The following is a 14167-nucleotide window of genomic DNA, read 5'->3' as shown; positions in this document are numbered from 1 at the left end:
CCTGCCTCAGACTCCCAAGTAGCATGGGACTACAGGTGTGTGGGACTACAGGCATGAGCCACCACGCCCTGCTAATTTTTTGTATTTTAGTAGAGACGAGGTTTCACTATGTTGGTAAAGATGATCTCGATCTCCTGACCTCATGATTCACCCACCTCAGCCTCCCAAAGTACTGAGCCATCGTGACCAGCCAAATGTTTTAATTTTTTAAAATTTCAATTTAACAGCTCCGAGATGTCTCTGCCATTATTTTTTTATTTCAAGTGAATTAAGCTACTTTCAGAATATAACAAAAGGACTTTTCTATTAATAGTTTCCTTTAGATTTGCTTCTAAACACCAGTGCAATTTAGCTTGGTGTTTCCAAGAAAAATGATGTAGAGACCAATTTAATTTACACATCCTGAACGGTCCTGTTCTATAATCTAAGGAACCAATTCATAATATTGAAAACTGATTTCAAAAACAAACAAAAAGAAAGAATCAGGCATCTAACCTACCTTTTCTGTACTAACTAGATATCAAAGAGTTTATGAGGGAAAGTTTCTCTTTATAAAAATATTCTAATAACTAAAAAACAATAAAAATATCAGATAAAATAATGGATCTAGGCAATGGTTATCAATGGTCATGAACACTACAAAAATCAAGACAATCAATATCACCTGACAGTGGTGAGACGTACAGGCCACTAGGTACAAAGCAGTTTTGCCAAAAAAGAGAAATTGAATCAAATCAAGATCTGATTACTATTTACAGGAAATAAAAGAACATAAGAACATGTTAAACCCTTCATTAAATAAAAAGCATTACAACAGGTGGTAGCCTGGGTTTTTTTTTATTTAATTATGATGACCAAACAAATATTTCTTGAACAGAACATTTCTTCATGTTCTCTTTCATTATCTTCGTCTTAAAAGATGAGGAAAGTCTGTCAAGTGTAAGTATGTTTATGGATGTATTTATTTATTGTGATAAGGCAAAAAGTACAACTTTGTACATGTCAGGAGTCGCCTATCTCAAAAACATTTTCTTTCCTAGTGTTACTAAACATCCTTTCACTTAGAAAACTACAGCACAGCTGACCAAGAAGTAGCCGGTCCCTGCTTCTAAAAGGACAACTTTAGGAGTGATAGATAAGCAAAGGAGAAGCTGGATGCAGTTGAGCGAGAGACAGATCACTGTAAGGAGCCCACCTTCAACTGAACTGACAAGCCAGCTGCTCCCAAAGTGCTTCAAGACACCCTGGGGGTCCTCAGGCACCTTTCGGGATGTCCATGACATCAAAACTATCATTATAATGGTCATTCACAACTTTCATAGACCGACATGAAGCACTGATGATAATCAAAGCAAGGGTGTGTAAAACTGCTGGCCCCTTAGCATGAATCAAGGCAGTGGCACCACCAGTATAGGTCATCATGACCACTGTGAGCTTGCAGTGGAAAAAAAAGGAAGGTATAAAAATATCCTTGATGAAACAGTGAACATTAGCAATTGCGTGAAATCTCAACCCCTCAGTACGTGCCTTTTTTTAATACTCTTTGTGCTGAAATAGAAAGTTCACAGGAAGGAGTTGTGTGGCATACTGAAGTATGGAGGTTGTCTCAAGGAAAAGAATTTATGCCAACTGTTTGATCAGCAAGCTGAACTAGCAGCTTTTTTTGTTTACAGAATATCATTTTTACACGAAATAAACACTGAAAGTATTAGTATTGAAAGTTAGGTATTTGGCACTTTCTCAAAAGCAAAATGAGCCTGTTGCTTAAACAAAAAAAAAAAAAATCACAGACCTATTTGTTGCCAATATAAAAGTCAAGCCATCAAACAAAAATTAGATACTCAGAAAAACTGTATCTGCCACCAAGAGTGTGACAGCTTTCCCAATATGCAGACAGTTAATAAGATGACGTCGTGTACTTTAAAATTTGTAGAGGGTAGATCTTGTGTTAAGTGTTTTTAACACAAACAAAATAAAAATAAAACACAAGGACACAAGGAAACTTTGGAGGTGATGGACACGTTTATCACCTGGATTGTGGTGATGGAAAATGTAATATACATTAAAGTTTATTTGCAGCGTGGAATCTGAAACCGTATCAGTAAACTTTTCTCACTTTGTTGTATTTAAATCCATTGGTCTATCTTTCATTTTGGATCTTTCTTACTCATGCATAATTAGGAAAATATTGGCTTATGGACTTAAATGTTAGCATATTTTATAATACCAAATACAGGAGTGTATACTTTTGTCCAAACTCACCAAATTCTATAGGTTGATTATAAAAAATTTTAAAGAAAATATTTGCATACATCTATACAACATGCTTGTGTTTTAAGCTGTGTTATTACAAAAGAGTCAAAAAGTTAAAAACCAGCCAGGCACAGTGGCTCACGCCTGTAATCCCAGCACTTTGGGAGGCTGAGGCAGGCTAATCACAAGGTCAAGAGATCGAGACTATCCTGACCAACATCATGGCTGTACTAAAAATACCAAAATTAGCTGGGTGAGGTGGAGCACACCTGTAGCCCCAGCTACTCAGGAGGCTGAGGCAAGAGAATCGCTTGAACCCAGGAGGCAGACATTGCAGTGAGCTGAGATCACGCCACTGCACTCCAGCCTGGCAACAGAGCAAGACTGTGTCTCGGAAAAGGAAAAAAAAAGTTTAAAACCACTGAAAAGTTTATAAAGCAAAAAAGGTAAGCTAAGCTTAGTTTATTGTTAAAGGAAAAAATACTTTTTAGATGAATGTAGTGTCACCTAGACATAGTGTTTATAAAGTCTACAGTAGTTAATGTACAGCCATGCCTTAGGCCTTCACATTCACTCACCACCCACTCACTGACTCACCCAGAGCAACTTCCAGTCCAGACACATGCAAAGTGTCCTATGCAGGTAGACCATGTTTAATCTTTTCTACCATATTTTTACTGTACCTTTTCTATGTCTACAGACGTTTAGATATACAAATGCCATCATGTTCCAGTTACCTACAGTATTCAGGACAGTAACCTTCTGCACAGGTTTGTAGCATAGGAGCAATAGGCTATCCCATATAGCCTAGGTGTGTAGTAGGCTATGTTATCTACGTTTGTGTAAATGCAGTCTGCGATGTTCACACAAGGATGAAATCACCTAATGACACATTCCTCAGAACATATCCCTGTTAAGTGATGCATAGCATATGTGTATATATGTAAGATTCCCCTACACCAGGGAAAATAGACAATAGAGAATAAAACAGGAAAAAAATTGGCATTCACAATAGAAACAAAAGCTGAAATGACTAGGAATTACTGTAACAAAGAAGATGAGATCATTACAGAAAAAGAAATTTGACCTCCATTGAATAAAACATAAATACTACTGATGAGTGATTTCCACTTGAGACATAGATCAGTATCACTGGAGGAGGTTTAAGAAATACAACTGCTGGACTCCACTGCCTAGAGATTACAATTCAGTTCCTCTGTGGTCAATAGGATATATGGTTTTTAAAAGCTACCTAGTAAATTCTAATATAAAACCATGGTTGAAAACTACCAGTTTAAATATATTTTTAAAAGAACACAGGAGGGACTCATTCTTCTAGATATCAAGATAGATAGGCCGGGGGCAGTGGCTCATGCCTGTAATCCGAACACTTTGGGAGACCAGGGCTAGCAGATGGCAAGGTCAAGAGATCCAGACCATCCTGGCCAACATGGTGAAACCCCATCTCTACTAAAAATACAAAAATTAGCTGGGTGTGGCGGTGTGCGCCTATAGTCCCAGCTAATCAGGAGGCTGAGGCAGGAGAATTGCTTCAATCTGGGAGGTGGAGTTTGCAGTAGGCCGAGATCACACCACTGCACTCCAGCCTGGCAACAGAGCAAGACTCTATCTCAAAAAAAAAAAAAAAAAAAAAAAAAAAAAAAAAAAAGATACATAAACAAGTTGTAGCAATAAAAATAAAAGCAAAAGCCACTGTGAAATTAGAACGGAAACAGACAAATTGATCAGAACAGAGCAGGGAGCCTAAAAAGGTGAGACAGAGAATATGTATATGTGTCTGAGTGTGTGTGAATACAAGTGTGTGGATCTTAATATATGATACAGGTAGCATCACAAACCACTAAGTTATTTAGCAAATGAGATATGGGAAAATTGGCTTGCCATAGAAGAAAATGTAGAAACATAACTTTGGTAAATATGAATGGATATTTCCTACACAAGACCCTGAAGGTAAAAAAATGGATGGATCATAACAAAATTAAAGATTCATTTTAAAAAAAGTTTCACAGAAAAAAATCCAACACATAAAAAACTAAGATGTGTATATCATTTAAAATCTAACGAGAAAAAGAAGAAAACTGCTAAAATTTTTCTTGGAAAAAGAAGAAAACTACTAAAAATTAGGGCAGAAAAATGGGAAGGAGATACAAAAAGCTAACAGAAAAAGAGGCAAAGGACATATAAATGCTCAACTCACCCAAGGAAAAACCCACACAGTATACAATAGATACCCCACTGCATTAGTAATCAGACACTTGCAAATAAGAACAGTAACATACCACTTTGCGCTGGATTGCTCCATCTGTTGCATCAGATTGGAAAAATTATAAGGTCAGAAAATGCCACATGCCAGCAAGAATGCAGGAAGCAGCAGCTAGTGAGAGTGTCAACGAGATAACAATCTGGCCGTCCTTAAGGGAATTATGCACACACCAGAGAGTGAGGGTCTCATGGGGCCAAGGTAGAACATGAATGGGGACAGGTGATGAAGGGGAAAGATACAAATAAAATAAGGTAGGAGACTCTACATGGGCCAATCATGACGATGTGCCATGAAGTGAGCGCTAACTCCAGCCTGAGTCCCTGAGCTCGGGAGGAAGCAGAGAGGGGCAGCTCCGCATCAGAGGTGCCTTCACCAAACCAGCAGGTATTCAGTCTCCATAAACCAGGAACTCCATCCCAACCCAGGGACCCAGTAGCAAAGATCAAGTCCTTACCCTCTTAGGGCTGATGTCCTAGTGAAGAAAACAATAAAAAGTAAACAAATAAGATGATGATAGGAGTGTGATAACAGCTACAATGGAAATAAGACAGTGATCGTGACAGAGAGTAAAGGAAAAAGGGTTTCACTAATGAAAGGATAGCCAGAGGTGAGCTCCTGCAGGTCTGTGGAAAGAAAAGAAACCAGGCATTCAGCAAGTTGAGAGAAGAGATCCCTGAGAACTGTATTCAAGGTCATCAAATACAAAGTTGTCATAGTACACGTGAGAGTATGTTCTAAAGATGACTTTCAGGTACTTCCTGTCATTCAGCTCCCAGAAGCAACTTTTAAAATGCCTGTTATATAAAATGTAAACTATGAGGATTATTGTGAGAGTCCAACATACCGTGATCTAAAAATCCAAACTTTCTGAAGGGAAGAGGGAGGAGGCAGCACCAATATGAATATTCTATGTCTCTAAAAGAATGTTTCTGGAAAATTACTAGGATCCACAACTTTTCCTTCACTCATTAAAAAGTAATTGAGTACTCATATTTTTTTTCCCCAGCACAGTGCTAGGAAATGAGGTTAAGTATTAAATTTTCTGTCTTTGGTTCAATGGTATAAGATGCAGGATTCTATTTATTTTATATACTTCTGTTTTCTATGGATAAAAGAAAACAGAAGTATATAAAATAAATAGAATTTATTCCATGCTTGCAATCTATAAGGCAGTTCCCTGAGCTTCTATTCATTGGAACTCACTTACATTCACAACAGCAAAATACTATATTACTTCCACTTTAGAGATGGAACAACAGAGGTTAGAAACTTGCCTGAAATCAAAGCACTAGTAAGCAGCAAAATAGGGATTCAAACCCAGATCTTTCAAACTTCAAAGCCTGTGTTAACCACTACACTTATGTTTCCCCCTAGAATGTACTCAGTTGTTTTCAGGGAGTGGCCCCTGCAGTGGCTGCAGCACAAGACCTTAGAATCTACTAGAAATGCAAATTGCCAAGACCCCCCCCCCCCCCCGACCCCCTTCCTTCCCAGACCTACTGATCAGAAACTCTGGGGCTGGAAGGCAGCTACCTACGGTTTGACAAGCCCTCCATGTGACCCCAAGGAATGCTAAACTTTAAGAACCAGTGGTAGAAATTTTTCATACTAAGCTTAATGTGAAACGTGAAATTACTACATTTTGAAACTTCTAAAATATAAAATTTGTATCCTATTTAAAATGACTATAAAGAAATCAAAATTAATGTTAATTTATTTCCTCACTGCTCAACTTCCTTCTCCCAAACTTGACAAAATGCCTAATCTGTATCCTGATTACACTACATACAAAAAGGATACTCTGATGGGCTTTAGATCACAGAGGTCTGAACTCACTCTTCAGAAGTAATCAGAAGTCATCACAGGAAGAGAAAATTATTTTGAATATCAGCAGTAGAAGCTTGATAAATCTTGGACCATAACTTCAAATTTTGATCCCAGGCTCAACTCCAAATTTTTATATCATCACTTCAACAGTCTTCCCATTGCCAAAAAAGAAGTTACAACCCTGAGAAATATTCGATTATCAAGATTCGAATTGCTTTAAGTACACATACAGAGAAACCATCCAAGAGTGTGTTTTTATCACAAGTTAAGCTAAGTGATGTCTAATTACACATCAGACCCTCTGACAGTATTCTCTACAGCAAAAAGGGTTAACATTATCTCTGTCCCTACCTACACCTGCTGTGTACAGCATCCTACCTGACTGTTCTCTTTTCAAAGCTACACCTAGACCAGGAGTCTTTTCTCTCCAACTGAAGTCCTCAATTTGATCAGTACACCTCTATGTGTATTCAAGTTTGCCTATTTCTAATAGCCCTTTTTTTGTTCTTAAAGGGATGGAAGAAAGAGTATGAGAAATAAGTATATTCAAGCACCTACCATAATCTGAAATCCACCATAAGCCAAATAACTCTATGAAGCTATTCACTTGCATACTCGAGTCATTAATTTTATAAAGTTCAGGTTTCTACTTATTTCAAACATAAATTTGAAGATTAAGCAGTACTTAGTCCAAGCGTGGACCACAGGAGAGCTATAAACCTGTCTTAAAATGCTTAATGACCTGATTAAGGTCATCAAAGGTGAAGAGAGCTCTGGGAAGCCTGGACGAGGACGGCCTTTTAATCTGCCCGGCTACTTACAACCAACTGCCCACAGTCTCCTAAGGGCCAAAGGCACTGCCAAGAACAACCTTCCTAGAAGGGCTGAATCCTATTCATTTTCTCTCTCCCAAATCTCCATCAAATCCCCTGAGAACTAGCAGTGTTCTAGTAAGAAACAAATTAACCACTGCTCTCCACCCCACCCACAGTTCAACGGAACTGAAATAAACACACACACACACCCCCCAACTACTAAAAGACTTTCTTACTTAGATTCCTATCCTGCATTTTCAAAGCCCAAAGTTGTCTTCAAAACATCTTGCAAAATGAAATCATACCAGCTAGTCTTTATTCTCCACTAATACTGTCATTTCTATACCCAAAATGGGTATTGCAACCGCTATGCTTTTTCACCTCCCTTCTCAAACAATCAGTAACAAGCAACCCAATCAGTAATAAACAAGCCTGACAAACAGCTCCTATCTTCAGAGAAAAAAAGAATGCTCTCCTCTCTTTCATAAGTAAAGCAAGCTGATAATGTTCTCCTACATAGAAAGACTAAATGCCTATTCAAGAAAAAAAATTTACATGCCTGGAAAAACATCTTATTTGGGGATTTTGGTTTTTTTTTTTTTTTTTTTAACTTAAGCATCTGTTCATAGTAGGTAGCAAATAACTTTGCCACACATATGCTCTGTACTACTTATTTTAAAGACTCAGTAATCTAAGACAGCAAAGCGTTAAGACTAGGCTCAAAGAGCTAAGTCCTAGCTAGTTTACATAAAATTTAAACAAAACACAAGCCATTTAAAAAAAAGTTCAACTACTCATAAATAAAGACCAAGAAATCTACACTTTGGTCTGGGCTTCTGAACACAGGTAAACTCAGAGGGTCCAATAGGAGAGGATATTTCTGAAATCATAGGCATACCTTGAAGATACCATGTGTTCCATTCCAGACCACCTTAGTAAAACTAACATTGCAATAATGCCAGTAACAGAAATTTTCTGTTTTCCTAATGCATATACCAGTTATATTTACAGTATACTGTAGTCTATTATGTGGGCAATAGCATTATGTCTTAATTTTAAAGTGCTTTATTAATTTTAAGAAATGCTAGTGATCATCTGAGCCTTTGGGGAGTCATAATCTTTTTGCTAGTGGAGGGTTTTGCCTTGGTGTTGATGGCTACTGACTGAACAAGATGCTGATTACTGAAAGCTGGGATGGTTGTGGCAATTTCTTAAAATAAGAAAACAATGAAGTTTGCCACATTGACTGACTCTGCCTTTCACAAAAGATTTCTCTTTTGGTAGCATTTTACTCACAGTAGAACCTCATTCACAATTGAAGTTAATCCTTTCGTGCCCTGTCACTTCTTAATTAAGTTTACAGAATATTCTAAATCCTCCATTGTCATTTCAACAATGCTCAGAGCATCTTCACCAAGAATGGATTCCCTCTCAAGAATCCCTTTCTTTGCTTATCCAGAAGCAACTCTTCATCCATTCAAGTTTGATAATGAGATTGCAGCAATTCAGTCACATTTTCAAGGTCCACTTCTAATTCTAGTTCTCTTGCTATTTCCACCACATCTGCAGGTACCTCTTCCTCTGAAGTCTTGAACCCCTGAAAGTCATCCATGAGGGCTGGAATCAACTTCTTCCAAACTCCTGTCAATGTTAATATTTTGACCTCCTCCCTTGAATCACAAATGCCCTTAATGGCATCTAGAACTGTGAATTATTCCCAGGTTTTCAATTTACTTAGCCGAGACCCATCAGAAGAATCACTATCTATAGCAGCTATAGCTTTACAAGATGTATTTCTTAAACAATAAGTCTTAAAATGTGCAATGACTCCTAGATCCATGGGTACAGCGTGGATGATGTGTTAGCAGGTATGAAAACATTAACTTCCTTGTACATCTCCATCAGAGCTCTTGGGTGGTCAGGTGCATTGTCAATGAACATCACTGTTCCAATGATACCTTTTTTTCTGAGCAGTGGGTCTCGACAGTGAGCTTAACAGGTTCAGTAGACCATGCTGTAAACAGATGTATTGTCATCCAGGCTTTGTTGCTCCATTTATAGAGCACAAGCAGCATAGATTTTGCATAATGCTTAACGATTTTTGGAATGGTAAATGAGCACTGGCTTCAATTTGAAGTCACCAGCTGCATTAGCTCCAAACAAAAGTCAGCCTAGCCTTTCAGATGAGGCATTGACTTCTTTCTAGCTAAGAAGGTCCAAGATGGCATCTTTTTCCAATATAAGGCTATTTCATCCACAGTATGGTTCAGTGTAGCCACCATCATCAATGATCTTAGCTTGATCTTCTGGATAACCTGCTACAGCTTCTATATCAGCATTTGCTGCTTCACCTTGCACTTTCATGTTAAGGAAGTGGCTTCATTCATTAAACCTCATGAAACAACCTCTTCTAGCTTCCAACTTTTCTTTTTTCTCTCTTGAGATGGAGTGTTACTCTCTCACCAGGCTGGAGTACAGTAGCATGATCTCAGCTCACTGCAACCTCCACCTCCCAGGTTCAATCGACTCCCCTGCCTCAGCCTCCCGAGTAGCTGGGAATACAGGTGAGCACCACCATGCCCAGCTAGTTTTTTATATTTTAATTAAGAAGGGACTTCACCATGTTGGCCAGGATGGTTTCAATCTCCTGACCTCGTGATCCACCTGCCTCTGCCTCCCAAAGTGCTGGGATTACAGGCATGCGCCACCACGTCCAGCTGCTTCTAACTTTTCCTCTGCAGCCTCCTTACCTCTCTCAGCCTTCACTGAATTGAAGAGAGTTACGGTTTTGCTCTGCTGGCTTAAGGGAATGTTGTGGCTGGTTTGATTTTCTACCTAGACCACTAAAACTTTCTCTATATCAGCAATAAGGCTGTTACACTTCCTTATCGTTTGTGTGTACAGTGGAGTAGCACTTTTAATTTCTTTCAAGAACATTTCCTTTGCATTCAGAGCTTGGTTGTTTGGTGCAAGAGGCCTAGCTTTTGGGCTGTCTTGGCTTTTGTCATGACTTCCTCACTAAGCTTACTCATTTCTAGCTTTCTGATTTAAAGTGAGAGACATGCAACTCTTTGATTCACTTAAACACTTGGAGGCCAATGTAGAGTTATTAACTGGCCTAATTTCAATATTGTTGTGTCTCAGGGAATAGGGAGGCCTGGAGAGAGGAAGAGAGATGCGAAATGGCCAGTTGGTGGAGATATCAAAACATACGCAACATTTATCAATTAAGTTCACCATATTATATAGGTGTGGTTCATGGAGCCCCAAAACAATTAGAATAATAACATCAAAGATCACCGACCACAGATCACCATAACAGATAAGATAACAATGAAAAGGTCTGCAATATTGTGAGAATTACCAAAGTATGACAGAGACACACAGAATGAACATATACTATCAGAAGAATGGCGCCAATAGACATGCAGGGTTGCCAACGAACCTTTGGTTTAAAAAAAACAGTATCTTCAGTGCACAAGCCTCACTAACAATTCCCTTCACTTTAAATTCAAAGTGAAGGAATACCCTTTCCTTCCAAATGTATCTCATTTAATAAAATCAAGACTTAAGTCATTCATTGCACTTCTGCCTGAACTGCAATTGGGAGAGAAACAGTTGCAGTACCTTGTATCTTTGTCAGTGAAATGTTTATAATAAGGAAAACCAAAAATCTGTTTGAAATCTCCAATAAGCAGCCCCCAGTGCAAAAAAAGAAAAAAGTGACAGAAACTCTGAAAACCATGGGGGAGGGGGAGGAGTCAAAGCTTCAGGTCAGAATACAGGCAAATACTTTACACACAGCCAACATATTTTTCCAGTCTTCCACACTGCAGGAGGGCTGGGCTTATGAGAATAAATGATTCATTTTCTATATAATCAACATATGATAAAAGGTTCCTTTATGAAAATTTTTGCTTGGGTGCTAGGAATTTTAATTTGACAGAGAGTAAAAGTTAAATAAAGCCACTAAAACACAAATAAATAGAGTGATAGCCTTGTGTAAGAGTTGCCTTATATGTTACATGAATATGTTAAAATGTACATATGCAACAGAGGTATTAGCCACAAAACAAGAGATAACTTCATGTTTAGAACAGTTCCATTCAGGCCAGGTGCGATGGCTCATGCCTGTGATCTCAGCACTTTGGGTGGCCAAGGCGGGCAGATCACTTGAGGTCAGGAGTTGGAGACCAGCCTGGCCAACATGGTGAAACCACATCTCCACAAAAATACAAAAAAATTAGCTGGGTGTGATGGTGTGCACCTGTAGTCCCAGCCACTTGGGAGACTGAGGCACAAGAATTGCTTGAACTTGGGAGGCAGAGGTTGCATGAGCCACTGCACTCCAGCCTGGATAACAGAGTGAGACTCCATCTCAAAACAAAGGAGTTCCATTTAGTAATCCATAAGACATCTTCACATTTCTGATAACTTGTAAATTTAACATAACCTAACAATTCTCTAAAATTCCCTAAGCCTTAACATCATACAAGAGTTTACTCCCAATTACCCATTTCAGCTTGTCTCACACTAATGCCCAAAATCCTTTGGTCGAGTTATTCTAATTAAGAAATTATTTTTCAACCCGTCTATAAATTTACAGTAAACACTTCCCGAAACAAAGTCATAAGTCAGGATCAAAATGCATTTCATTAGTATTTGCCTTCTGCATATCAATTATTTCAATTCAATTCAAAAAATTGTACCAAAATTCAATACTGCACTAGAAACGCAAACATAAATAAGGTTCTCTAGTTTGGAAAGTTTCCCAAAATTTAAAATTGAGATTTTCACACAGCACTACTAACTTTTGTTTGTTTTACCTGTGTGGAAAATTGCCTTTCACCTGAAATTCAAACTAGCTTAGCAACCTGGATGGAAAGAAAAACCTTAGAGATAATATTTCTTTACTTGAAAATAACCATCTCCACCTCTGACCTGTGTACACGGGATGGAATTGGTATGCAGAAGCTGGCTTGATGGCGGGAATTTTATCCGGATTTTTGAATTAAATCCATTACAAGTATAAAATAAAGTAGGAGCAAAGTGAGGCAGGATTCCTTTCATCTCTAGGGCTTTCAGTTTATGTACCTGTAAAATGGGCATGCTACGCACAGCCTGCCTCAGACGCATAAGAGGGTTACATACTATACAATTTTTGATAGAGTGCTATGAGCTTCACAAGTAAATGAAAATACTGTTTTGTAGAACCAGAGTGAATCTGAGCATAGAAAACTCTTCAAGGGCCATCGCTGTGACATTATCACTAAAACTCAGTGATCGTCATCAATTCACTTGTAAACAAACAATATATTGGCCATGTCAAAGGAAAGGTAGCAACAATTGAAGCTACTTCTTTACAAGTAAATCAAATCACGAAAATCAAATCAAAGTAATTGCCCAGGATTTACCTGCAAACTATTACTGCCTGAATAAAGCAGATGCATCCCTAAAGCTTCAGTCCAGAGACTGCTTTTAGGGAGCCCTTTTATAAACGTAAATGTTGTTTTTAAAAATTAGAAAAAGAAAAAAATCGCAATTCTACTCCTACCCATGGCACGGTAACAGAAACAAGGTTCCACCCCCACAATCCTTTCAAACCTGCACAGGCACTCATCACGAACACTCCTCCCCCTCATTCCTACCTCGCCTCTCCCCACTGCAGCCCAGACAAAGGTGAGTTACTCTGCTGGGTCTACCTGTCACTTAAGCAAAAGCCCCCAAATCGATTCACGCTAAAGGCTGCTTTTAATTTTTTTAATAGTAAATAATAAACGATGCTATCGTGTGGACTGCAAGCCCAAACGCCTGCTCTCAGAAAACATGTAATTAACATGACCCAAGTGAAGACGACTTTCTGGCTTAGAAGAAGAAAAAAAAAAAGCCGCCCAGCTTATTGCTCCCTTTCAATCGGTTCTTTTCCCCGCGGAGCCGGACTCTGACTCAACTCTGCAGTTTTCCCTCCACCTGCCGGTCCTCCCCGCCCTGGGTCGGCGCCGCCGCCGCCCCCGCCCGGAGTCCCGTGTGTCCCCAAGGGTCTCCAGGGGTCTCCAGGGGTCTCCAGGGGTCCTCAGGGTCCCTCCGGAGGCGGCCCCGGCCCGGCTCCGGCCCCGCCCCCACCTCCCCGCAAGGTGCCCGCCGCGGGCTCCAGGGCGGAGGCGCCTCCAGGCGGGCGGGAGGCTCCTGAGCACCGCGGCCCCGCTCGGCCCGGTCGCCCGCTCAGCGAGCAGCTTCGGGAGCCGACCCCACCATCCACTCCGAACCCGGGACTCCGACAGGCGCTCTCCCGCGGCGCCCCATTACCTGCTCTGGGCAGCCGCGGTCCGCGGGCGGGAGGCGCACTCGCTCTGGCCCCTGCAGCCCCGGGCCCGGAGGCAAGAAGGCAGCGACCGCCACCGCCGCAGAGGACAATCTGGAGCCAGCGGGCTCGGCACCGCCGCGGCGGGCGCAGAACGCTTGAGCCCAGTGGGAGCCCGGCCTCCGCCTCCGGCCCGGCGAGTAACCTACACAACCCCTACCCTCGGAGGGGCAGGGCCGCGGCTGGAGAGGCGGGGCGGGGCCGCACCTCCCGCGGGGTAAGAGGCTCCTGCTGATAGGCTGCGAAGGCGGCGGGCATCTCAGACTTGAAGACAACCCCTCCAGCAGAACTCCCTCATTGGTCGGCAAGAGAAAACAAAGCTGGGCTCTGATTGGTGACAGCTCTGTAGTTCCTCCTGCTACCCGCAGTCACCGCAAGCTCCGCCCCTGCCCGCCCGGTTCACTCGCCCTTGGTTCCACACTCCCAGGTGGCTGCAGACTGGGGTGTGTTTCGTGGACGAGCAACCTCCCTGAAGAGAACCCCGCATACGCAGGTTCATTCGCCAAATGCGAGTTTTCTTATGCCCCTGCGATTCGCTAATTTCCGTATAAACTTGGTGAATAACAAATCTTTAACTTCGTTTGCATTTAGAGAGATCTCCTAGGTTTGAAAATGCTGCATAAGCTC

The 14167-nt window shown here is 40.7% G+C and overlaps 1 protein-coding gene across 1 annotated transcript in view; it reads right to left on the bottom strand.

The window, feature by feature from the left end:
- MPP7 (MAGUK p55 scaffold protein 7) overlaps positions 1-13689 on the bottom strand; it is a 249688-nt gene extending 235999 nt beyond the window's left edge. Inside the window, exon 1 of the mRNA XM_064368559.1 lies at positions 13486-13689. The gene's annotated coding sequence lies outside the window, so the exon portion shown is untranslated. The remainder of the gene's footprint in view (positions 1-13485) is intronic.
- Between the last annotated feature and the right edge of the window lie 478 nt (positions 13690-14167).

The sequence above is a fragment of the Aotus nancymaae genome, unplaced genomic scaffold (assembly GCF_030222135.1).
Source record: "Aotus nancymaae isolate 86718 unplaced genomic scaffold, 86718_ANA_hifiasm-v0.15.2.pri h1tg000077l, whole genome shotgun sequence".
NCBI lineage: Eukaryota > Metazoa > Chordata > Mammalia > Primates > Aotidae > Aotus > Aotus nancymaae.
Note: the sequence above shows the minus strand (reverse complement) of the source record. Positions and strands in the feature narration are given on the sequence as shown.